The sequence below is a fragment of the Xenopus laevis genome, chromosome 9_10S (genome assembly GCF_017654675.1).
Source record: "Xenopus laevis strain J_2021 chromosome 9_10S, Xenopus_laevis_v10.1, whole genome shotgun sequence".
NCBI classification, from domain to species: domain Eukaryota; kingdom Metazoa; phylum Chordata; class Amphibia; order Anura; family Pipidae; genus Xenopus; species Xenopus laevis.
Window position 1 is genome coordinate 52,496,536 of NC_054388.1, and position 12,159 is coordinate 52,508,694.

Sequence of the window (12,159 nt, forward strand, 5' to 3'; positions counted from 1 at the left end):
CATGAACGTGCGTCCTCGGTTGCGCGCCTTTGCGCACGGCTGCGGTGCGGACAGAAGTTGACAACGGCCAGTTGGGTTGCCTGGGGCAATTGACAGACCTGGTCCGGCATTGATATCGAGAAGGGGGAGTCAGTCGCCACATGCTACTATAGCTACTTCTTGTACTTGGGTATAAAACTATTATACAGATACAACCAACTATTTGCGGAACAGGGGGGTCATGCCACTAACACTGGCCCTCATAAAATGCCACTAACATGCTGAATTCCTTGCTTTTGTTTGCCACCTTTGTCCCCTAAATAAGACCACCAGACATTATTTCCACCCCTACACACTTTCACCCCTCCTGGGGTGAAGCAACATAAAACCTAAAAAGTACCTAAAAAAACAGACGGCTAGACAGACACAGTGTCAGACTGGCCCACTGGGATACCAGGAAAATTCCCGGTGGGCCAAGGTGTCACATGGGTCCTCCTGCTGCTAAACATTTGACCTATGTCATGTCATTCCCTATTTCTATGAAAACAAATAGATGGAATAATAGATTACAGTATGTAAAGAAAAGGAGAATAGATTAGTGAGGAAAGGAAGAATAATAGTACTAAAAATGGGCCCCTGGTCTAAGATTAATTGGTGGGCCCCTAGTCAAAGGTTTTTGGGTGGGCCCCTAGTCAAAGGTTTTTGGGTGGGCCCTGGTGTCCCAGTCCGACACTGGACAGACATCTGGCAAAAGGTAGCAGTACTACTGACAGCAAGAAACCAGTGTTCACAACACAAAAAGGAAAAACAAAAAGATCCATGGAGCCCTTTAGCCAATATATAGTGCATAATATACAGCTGCACTGTGGCTTGTATATTATATAATAATAAATTATACTGACCTGCTACTCAACTCTTCTCTCATTACCTCCTCACATGCTCGCATTCAAGACTTTGAAAGGGCTGCACCCCTCCTCTGGAACGCTCTCCCACGATCTGTCCGACTTTCTCCCAACCTTTCTGCTTTCAAAAAATCTCTGAAAACGCACTTCTTTCGAGAAGCCTACCCTCACTCTGCTTAACTACCAAACGCAACACCACATACAACACCACATTTCTCACCCACTTACTTCGATCTTGCCCACTCCCACACCTTGTGTATTACTCCCTTCCCTTTAGACTGTATGCCTATGCATAGGGCCTTCCTCACCTCTTTGTACCTGTATTGATTGTGATGTTTGTTACTCCATATATTCTATGTATGTAATTCATGTGATGTAGTTGTATAATCACAGTTACTTTACAGTGCAATATGTTGGCGCTATATAAATACATGTTAATAATAATAATAATAATAATAAAATGCCCAGCTATACAGCTTCCTGCACAGGAATATACTAAACAAGATAGACACATCACTAAGATAAGTGCTCCTTTCCATGGGGGAAATATTAGAAAAAACTGTAAATATTAGTGTGTGTGCCTTAAGTGACATTGTGATTTAGGCAAATGTCACATTGGAGACTTTAGTGGAGAGGTTGAGCTTGGCTAATGGACTCCCAGCATGGGTCAGTTTGTCTAAGGTCTTAAGCTGGCCATAGACGCAAAGATCCGATCGTACGAACCAACATACGATTGGACTTTCCCATCTCCCGACCCTCCACTAACCATTCAGATCAAAGTCTTACCAGTCAGATCAAATAAAGTAGTTAAAGAACAGATCAGCCAATGTACTACCTCTAACAGCAATCGTATGATAGTTGTGTCTGACAAAGCTAATGACAGTCTCCCTCTGAAAATCTTATGATTGGCAATACACACAGAGATATTATCGGCAGCCGACAAATTTTCTAACCTGTCCTATCGACCAAACGACCGATCTCCGCCAGACGAAAAATGTTGGGACTCTCCACACACGGTCCGAAAATCGTACGAATCCACGATTCGTATGATCGGATCGTTGCGTTTATGACCAGCTTAAGGGCTGATACATATGGGCCTGTTTTATGTGTTTCAGCACACTTAACTCATACGCTAAATGATTCCTTTATATTCTGCCTGGTTGTACTCATGAGTGTTCTGAGTTGTGCTTTGCTCCATTCTCATTTCAGTGTGTTTCAGTAGATGTAACATGCCACATTTTCTTGCGCTTGACACGCTTCGAAAAAACAGTAGAATAGAGGTTTGCTCTTAGTCACTTTTTAAAAAAAATGCAATATAAGCATTTTCTCGCAATCAGCATGGGTTTAAAAAAGCATAACAAAATGCATTGGTATACGAACCTTAAGAGAAAATTGTTGCCACGTTATTGCTTGGTTTAGCCAAGCTACACTTCTACCATTTTGCCATTATCCTACTAGGGGGCACTGTTCAATGCAGCAGTATTTACTGCATCTTCATATCTTGCTTTGTTTTATTATTTGTGCGAATTCAGTGCATTCTTTTGTTTCAATCCCCCATATGACATTCTCAGACCACAGAATTTAGATTGTAAGCTCTACATGGCAGTATGCCAGAAGGCTAGGAGTACAAATAATGATGTTACATAAAAAACATTAACAACCTTTTACCATATGGAAACAAATTCTATTTTACTTCCCTGTTTAATTACAATCTTTATAGTAATTGCTACTCTTATATTATCTGGATCAAACTCAAACCAGATTGTTCTCACCAAAGAGCAGAAGTTTTAGAATATTAAAGGGGACATAAACCGAAACATACAACAATGCCGAATGAAAGAAATTGTTAATCTTAAAACAACTTCCCAATATACATTCATTAATCATTTTCAGTCAGTTATTTGTAAATTGACAGCGGTGTCTGTCTCTCTGCATTGCTGGTTCTGTCTGTGGAAACTATGTAGCAGAAGTCCCACATTCTTCTTTACAGGTCTGCAATCAGTTGGCTTCTGCTACATAGTAAAAGTGGCTTTTAAGTCGTTAGGGGAAAGCAGTAGCCCCCGTCACAGGACTGCCCTTTGCACAATGCATTTCCATGGAAACCAAAAACAATTATAATTGCTCATTAGTTTATGAGTAGAACCTGCAAAGCCCTAACAAATTTGTATTTGCATGTGACCCAGGAGAAGCTGTTGGGACATGCATCTGTGCAGCAGAGAACACATAGGAAGGGGGTGGTTAGTAGTTTGCTTTTGTGGGAAGTTTAGAGGGGCAACAGCTGGGTTCATCTGGAGAGGCCACCACCCATAGTTTTACTAACACAACTTGCCCAACTTCAATAGCACTTTTGTGCCTCCTCGTTCCTTAAAACAATTCAAGCAAGGCAGTAACTTTTATGCAAGAAAACACTTTCAAACCGTTACATATAGCAGAAACAGCCTGGGCATTCAGTGGACTCCACAATACTGTGCATATTGTCAACAACAACTCAAACATAACTTAGATAGTCCTGATCATAATCTATGACTAATGCAAGCATCATTTGTAGGCTGTTCAGGAATGAGTTTTATAGAGCCACATTCACATCCTTATACGGGGGTCACAGGGTTCCCCAAAATCAGGCAAACAACCTCTTAAAAAGATATATTGATGGTCACACTCCTCTCTCCGAGCCCCCAAGTTGCCCCATGCAGTCTCAGCAGTACTCACCTCACTAACGTGGCACAGATCTTCACTTGCTGCTTCCTCCTGCTCAATCTCTAACTTCCACTGACTTGCTAGAGTGGGTGGGACTTAGAATTTTGGGAGTGGGGCTGTAATACAATCTAAAGGGTGGTGGAGTTGTATAAGGACCTCCTTTCCAATAAACCAGCCCTGCCTCGGATGCATCCTCTGCATAGTATTGCTCTCTACTTTCTCCCATTCCTTCACTTTCCTCTTTAATTTTACTCAGTTTTACTTTATTTCTGTTTATAGGTTAATGAAATTGCAGTGGCATGTACCTGACAACAACATAAACATAATTTCATGGGTATCTGCCATGTGAATTGTACCAGAGCGTGCAAGACACCAGATATGTACCCTTCAACTGTGCAACACTTGTAGAAATGGGCAGTTTGGACAATATCCTCTGGGAAGGGACTGTGGCTATAGGATAGCAGTTATAGTAGGGAGAGATGGTGCCTATAGTAGCAGTGGGATAATAGCCTTTGGGAAGGGACTGTGGTTGTGGGATAGCAGGTATAGTAGGAAGAGATTGTGCCTATAGTAACATTGGGCATAATAGTCTCTGGGAAGGGACTGTGAGATAGCACAGATAGTAGGGAGAGATTGTGCCTATAGTAGCAGTGGGGATAATAGTCTCAGGGAAGGGACTGTGACTGTGGGATAGCAGGTATAGTAGGAAGAGATTGTGCCTATAGTTACATTGGGCATAATAATCTCTGGGGGGACTGTGAGATAGCACATATAGTAGGGAGAGATGGTGCCTATATTAGCAGTGGGATAATAGTCTCAGGGAAGGGACTGTGAATGTGGGATAAAAGGTATAGTAGAGAGAGAGATGGTGCCTACAGTAGCAGTGGGGATAATAGCCTCTGGGAAGGGACTATGGTTGAGGGATAGCAGGTAAAATAGGGAACTGGTGGCTTGTGTCTCTGGAGTAGTAACCTATTATAATCAGTCATTACATCCAATTGCTCATTACTTCTAACTATACTAATACATAAACAGTATTTAGGTTGCAGTTGCGGGTATAAACGTGTTTTGTAAATTCCTTCTACTCAGTAGAGTGGGCTGAACTTGGAAGGTAATTACAATGTCCAATAAACACCATCTCTAATAAAACCACACCCCGCTTTTTCTAAATAGCTATTTACAGCAGAATCCCCCCATTTTTATGTTTTTTCAGGGGACCAGAAAAATATGGTGTAAAATCTGGGAAAATGTAAAATCAGTGAAATGCATTATGGATTATATATAGGTGGGACCAAGAAAAAAACAATAAAATAAGAGACAGTATAGAGGATGGTACAGATATACAGATGCTGTAGCCTACACTAGTTTCCCTGTAGACATGCAACATGTATATATATCATAATTGATGACATAAGACACTGAGCGAGTGGATTCAATTATAATGAATAAGTGAGTTAGAGCTTTTACACACAGGCATTTTTGTTCTGTGTTTTTTCTGTGTTTAACGTACATTTCAACGCAGGGTTGAGCGCAATTAAACACATTCACTAATTGATTCCATTATATTCTGCCTGGTTGTACTCATGAGAGTTCTGAGTTGCGTTTAGACTCAACATGTCACATTTTTGCTTGATGTGCATTCAATTATCAGTAGAACAGACGGCTGTGTTTGAAACGGAAATAAACTCAACTGCATACAAAATGCGCTTAAATGTAAGCTTAGTATGTGTTTAAAAAAAGCAGAAAAAACACCCGTGTGTAAGAGCCCTCACTGCTGACACCCACTGCGCACACATCACACCATTCCTTAGAATTCAAAGCAAATATTTCTTTACACAATTAAAGGGACCATTATCACCGATTATCAAACCAAACGTATTATATATAAGCCGCACAACTCAGGACTTTATTGGACACTGACTGACGTTTCGGCAGCCTTTTTCAAAGTACAAATAAACATAACATCCACCATGTTAAATACCTTGTTTGGCGCAAACCTCTTATGTCATCGCTGACGTGAACTACGGTGTATCACCGTGTAGTTAAACCCCCACTTTTTTTGCGCAGTGAACAAACAACCAATTAACCCAATGTGCAACATCCTCATTTTCTTATTCATAAAAAACTTGAGTGTGATCATTCACATATTAGGTGCCATATTCATATCTCAGTGCAACGTGAAATCACCAATGTCCCTAGCATCGTTAAAGTGCCGAGTGCTAAATATTACCTTTCATCAGTCCAATTTACTCATATATTTAGCACTCGGCACTTTAACGATGCTAGGGACATTGGTGATTTCACGTTGCACTGAGATATGAATATGGCACCTTACAGGCCAGGGGGTAGAGTTGTAGGGGGCCCGAGGGTAAGGGAGGAACGGCCACGCCACACTTACTTGATTAGCTGGGCCCCCCATCTTTCTGAGAGCTGCTGACTTCAGGAAGGCATGGACGTTTAAGAGGCCCTGGCCACCAATTTTTTTTTCTCATGTGGGGTCCTAGCCACCAATATTTTTAAATGGGGGGGCCCTGGCCACAAATGTTTTTTTTATGGGGGGCCCTGACCACCAATATCTTTTTTATTATTTTTTATTAACATGTGGGAACCCTAGCCACCAATATTTTTTTGGTTTTTTTACTGTGTGGTGGGGGGCGGACCTGTAGATGGGGCTTGCGGTGGGTGCAGCCCAGAGGGCCCAGGAAATTTTGTCGTATGGGGCCCTGCGATTTCTGATGGCGGTCCTGGCACTTTATATATGAATGATCAAACTCAAGTTTTTTATGAATAAGGTAATGAGGATGTTACACATGGGTTAATTGGTGTTTGTTCACTGCAAAAAAAGTGGGGGTTTAACTACATGGTGATACACCGTAGTTTATGTCAGCGATGACATAGTAGGTTCGCCCCAAACAAGGTATTTGTACTTTGAAAAAGGCTGCAGCAGCAGTACGTAAAATTTTTATAAGTCCTGAGTTGTGCGACATTTTTCGGGAGTGCCGATATCCCAATTTTTGTTCTATATATATATTCAGATTAGGGATGCACCGAATCCACTATTTTGGATTCGGGGGAACCCCTGAATACTTTTTGAAAGATTCTGCCGAATACCGAACCAAAACCTAATTTGCACATGCAGATTAGAGGTGGGAAGGGGAAAACATTTTTTACTTCCTTGTTTTGTGACAAAAAGTCACGAGATTTCCCTCCCCGCCCCTAGATTTGGATTCGGTTCTGCCAGGCAGAAGGATTCGGCCGAATCCTGGCTGAATCCCAAACCGAATCCTGGATTTGGTACATCCCAAATTCAGATAGACAGAAAAGTGTATCCAGTTGTGCAGGTCTCAGGTCTTACTCTCCTCTTAATACTCCAGCCAGAGACCTGTCCTTTCATTTAGTGTTGGGAAAGGCAAAATTTGGTCGATCAGAATATTAACTTCTATCTTCCTTTGCTGGACTGATAGCTCTGGGGGATGCTGGGAATTTGCCATCTATGGAATCCCAAAATAAATGTTCTGTATTTTTTTAAGTTCCTCAGCACGTCTCCTCTGCTATGAAGTATGGCAGCTCCCACGCAATGGTCACTGTGCAACTTCCCTGTGTAGAATAATGTATCTATAGTATTTAATAAACATTTATAACACAAATGTGAAACCCCACACGGATGGGAGGTTTTTTTTTTAATAAAGCTGCAGTCAGCAACAAAAGGAGGGCCTGAGACCAGGTGTATCTCTTAAAGACCAAGAGGTGGATTATTTTATCTCCATAGTTACATAGTTACATAGTTAAATTGGGTTGAAAAAAGACAAAGTCCATCAAGTTCAACCCCTCCAAATGAAAACCCAGCATCCATACACACACCCCTCCCTACTTTTAATTAAAATTCTATATACCCATACCTATATTAACTATAGAGTTTAGTATCACAATAGCCTTTAATATTATGTCTGTCCAAAAAATCACCCAAGCCATTCCATGAGAAAGACATTTGACACTGGGTCGCTATTAGGGACCACCCATCCAGCTGCCCAAAATAAAGAAGGGATCCTTTATTCACCAGTGGTTTTGGATATCAGATTGCAAAATACACATGGGGCCCCACAATCACTAGGTCCCCTAGGAGTCAGACAAAGGGTCTTCCTATTAAAGAGCAGAGTCTGGAACGTGTCATTGGCACTTGTTGATTGCAGCTTTATTCCTACAGGGAAGCCATTCTGCCACAAAAAAATACATGTCTTGTTTCAGTTATCTCCTGTTTTTCTTCTCCTTTATGGCAAGTTAAGATACATGTCTCAGTGCATTGCAACCCCTAGTTACTTCTAATGGGCTCACTAGCAATTAAAACAGGGTTGTGTTTCATTAAAGCACTTTGACAACAATTGAATTTAATGATGTATAACAGATCAAGTATCAAAGAAAATGGAATGAAATATGGTTTGTAAAGTAAAGCCAAGAGATGCATTCATTGCCAGTGCTCAGTCTGATTCTGTGTACTTCCTGCTTTTGGGCTGCTCTCTTTCCCATGGTTGGGCAAGTTTTTTTTTTTTTCCGTTTTACTGATCTATGGTCCAGCGTCCAGGTAAGGTAGTGGAATACTGTAAGTCTCCCTCTAGTGGTGACCTCATTTGTAAGCTAAAAAATATGCAGGTCAGGAACTGGAAGTACAGAGAATCAAAGCTTTGTCCCTGGGAAAGTCTGAGCTTATTCATCAAAACTGGGCAAATGTGCCAATGGGCAGTAACCCATAGCAACCAATCAGAGATTGTCATTTTTTGCAAGCTGTAAGTAAAACAATATATGCAATATATGCATGGGTTACTACCCATGGGCAAATTTGGCTAGGTTAGATAAATGACCTCAAGTAATTTGATAGGGTTGACCCCTGGCCAGTATCTGCTGGTAAATTTCTAATACCCAAAAACCCTGCTTTGCCTAACCCTTTCCACTGCAGATCACCCCATATAACCTCAGGCTCCTTTTTGCTCTGGCCATTTCCCCACTCGACAACCAATGTCCTCAGCCCATTCACCCATTTTCACGCTTAGCCTGACCATTTTTCACCCCTTGATGTCATCACCCTGCCCATGTGAAACTTTACAAACTTTAACCCAAAATCCAGTATTATGGGCAAAGAGAGGTGGCAACATTAGTGGCTGAGATAAAAAAAAAAAAAAAGCTTAGCAATTAAGAAACAACACCACAGCCATTTTCAAATGTGTTATTTTATTTAAAAAAATAGGTATACAGATAAAGAGAAATGATTAAAGGAAAGCTCCCCCCAAAAACTGTTTCTTGCTTAAGGGGGGCAATCTGAAGACCAGGTAGTGTGAGATTAGGGTATTTATTGTCCTGGGTACCCCTGAAACTATAGCAGGATGACTGTTACCCCAATATCACCTTGTTATGAGCTAAGTTAGGGAGATAAGGTTAAATTTATACACAGCCCATGCAATACACTCTATACCATCCATTCCTGATAGCAGACCTGTTTATATACGATATACGAGTTAATTGCAATATTAACTTCCCCTTTAAAGCAATGTACTCTAAGCATCCCATACACAGAGGGAATATATCGGGAGCAGCATTACAGCATGCTACATCTCTAACCAAAACATTTTTTTTATTCCCTGTACGTGCAGACTCACAGATGGAATTAAATGAAACACAAACCCTGTGATTGTGAACAATAAAAATGCTTGTGTAACCGAGGAAAACTGGGAATTAAGGTGTATTTCCGTTACGCCACACAGATTCCTATTTGCTGAGTGGGAAGGGAAACAATAAACTTTTACATGCGAAATTAAGAGTAGAAAAAATACATTATCAGTGTTGTCTTTTCCTGGCATTTCATAACCTGAAACCATTTTCACTGGTATTAACACTTTTTAAATGAAATTGCTAATGAAAGCAGTATCTGTTTAGCTGTTTCTGTACTCTGCACTGCTGGTTCTGACACTTGAAACAGCTAATTAATAAACCTGGAGATATTACTTCTGCTACATTGTTTCAAGAGTAATAAAGAAACACTACAGCAATTGCAATTAACTATGAAACAAGTAAAAATACAGGATGAATAGGGAAGTTGTTTAGAGTTAAATTCTCTTTAAATGGGCAAAACCTATTTTTAGGTGGAGTTCACCTTTAAAGGTCTAATGCTTACAAAGTGATTTTTGTGGTGCTAGTTTTCCTCATATTTACAATAAAGCCTCTATTTATAGGCCAATCTTAAATCTATGTACCCAACCCACATTCTGAAAAGTTGGTTTATGAGAGGCTTGGTCATCCAGGTGGATAGCTAAATAAATGTTCCATTCATTAGGGCCCTTGCCCCAACAGGTAGATGTCAGTTCAAGTTTCCCCTGTCAATGAATCTTGCCAGTGGAGCTACGCGAATGAGAGGATGACAGCCTATCAATTTTCCTTGGTCTGCATATAAATCGCAGGCTGCAGAAAGCAAATGATCTGCTCAATGTGCCTGCCTTAATGGAATAGGACACAGGATGATGGTAGATTAAAACTGCCCCATAATGACCATAAAATCAGTTATACTAACTCTCTGTAAATTATTTTAAAACCCAGTCTGTGCCTGCAAAGACTCCACAACAATTGCTACGTGTATACATTGTACATGAGACTTCCCCCACATTTTGAAAATCTTTATTTTATTTTGTATAACAAGCCATGTATCTGTTCACTATTGTTAATCCATTTCCTTTATGACTGTGATGAAACTGCCCGGGGATGATTTGGAATTAGTCAGAACAGTATTGTACCCAGTATCCACCCTTAACCAGGAGAGATGCTCAGTACGTGACTCTCTGACAGTTTCGGTATTTTCTCTTGTTATGGTTATCACCATGTTATTACTTCTTGGGCAAACACTCATTGAAAACATTTTTCCCCTTGTAAATGTTTCCCATCAAGCTAGTCCCATACTCCCTAAGGGAACAAGGACCTGACTCTGAGGGTGGAGGAGGCTCTTAAAAATAAAGTACAGAAGTTATCAGGGGAGCATTTTATGCATACAGTTTGTACCCTAAGTTGTATGAGCATCTTCTGCATCGTCTTGTTCCATTGTGCTTGGGTCAGCAAAATATACTGTATATTCTATAACATGTCATTGGACATGTCACATGTCTTTTATATATTTTAAGGTGTGGCTGACACCCCTCTTTATTATGAGAATTTAGGTGACTGGATATAAAGCTGTTGCATTACATTATATTATACCATATAATTGGACTGTTAACATACTCCCCATGGTGTAGGACTGGCAAGTTTTTCTGGGGCAAAAAAAACTTATGATTAAAAACCTATGATTTTGGCTTTTTTTCCTTTCCTTATGAATATCATTGGTATCAAAGATCATTTTTTACTTGGCAGGCCTGTAAAATGCTGATCAAGTGCAGACCCTATCAACCTTCTGGGAGAGATTTTCAGGGGTATTGTTTGACTATGCCCCATCCATCCTCCCAATTAACTCAAGATTAGCTCCCAGAAAATATACTAGGGTTGTCTTATTTTCTTTTTGCACAGGTGGAAAACGATACTACATTTTATAGAAACAAAAGGACCTGAGCTAGCATCACATTTTTTTTTGTTTTTATTCACTAACGATATCACGTCTGTGTCTGTCCTGAGCTGAGAGACACTATACACCACCACCTTCAATACCTGGCCAAATCCAATTATGCATTATGTGCATCCCTATAGCTTTTAGTAACTCTGCCCCAAAGTGTATGTGTATAAATATGTCTTCTTACAGCTCCTCAGACTTGAGCAGTAAAGCTGGTCACAGACGCAAAGATCCGATCGTACGAATCAACGTACGATTGGACTTCCCCATTTCCCGACCTGCCACTAACCATTCCGATCAAATAAAGTACAAAAGAACAGATCAGCCGATGTTCTGCCCCTGACAGCAATCGTAAGAAAGTTATGTCCGACCAAAGCTAGTAACAGCCTCCCTCTGAAAATCGTACGATCGGCAATACATGCAGAGATATTACCCGCAGCCAAGAGAAATCTTTTAACCCGTCCAATCGACCAAACGACCGATCTCTGCCGGACGAAAAATGTCGGGACTCTCCACACAAGGTCCGAAAATCGTACGAATCCTTGATTCGTACGATCAGATCTTTGCGTCTATGGCATATCCGGGAGCTTCAGTGCTGGTGGCCTAGAGGCTAATTTCATATGCAAGAAACCTGTCCAAATCCAATTAAAACACATTTTAGTTACTATTTGCCCCACTATTTGGAAATGTAATTGCTACAGAAATCAGTGTCTGTCTGTCCCTTTTTGTGCTCTGCTTCTGGTTCTTGAAAGAGTCTAGAAAAAGGCTGTCCTCAGGTTTCATTGCGATTACATTTACAAATAGCCTTAAAAGCACTGAATGTTTTTTAATGAATGTACATATATTGGGAAGTTGCTTGGAATGGCATTCGCAATCTATAAAGGTTGAGTTCCCCCCTTTAAAATAACCCACTTATACTGTGTATATCTGGTATATTACATGAAGATTGGGTACTTGGTGATGTGTCATTTGGTTGTGTATCCCTGTTATGTACATTCTCTC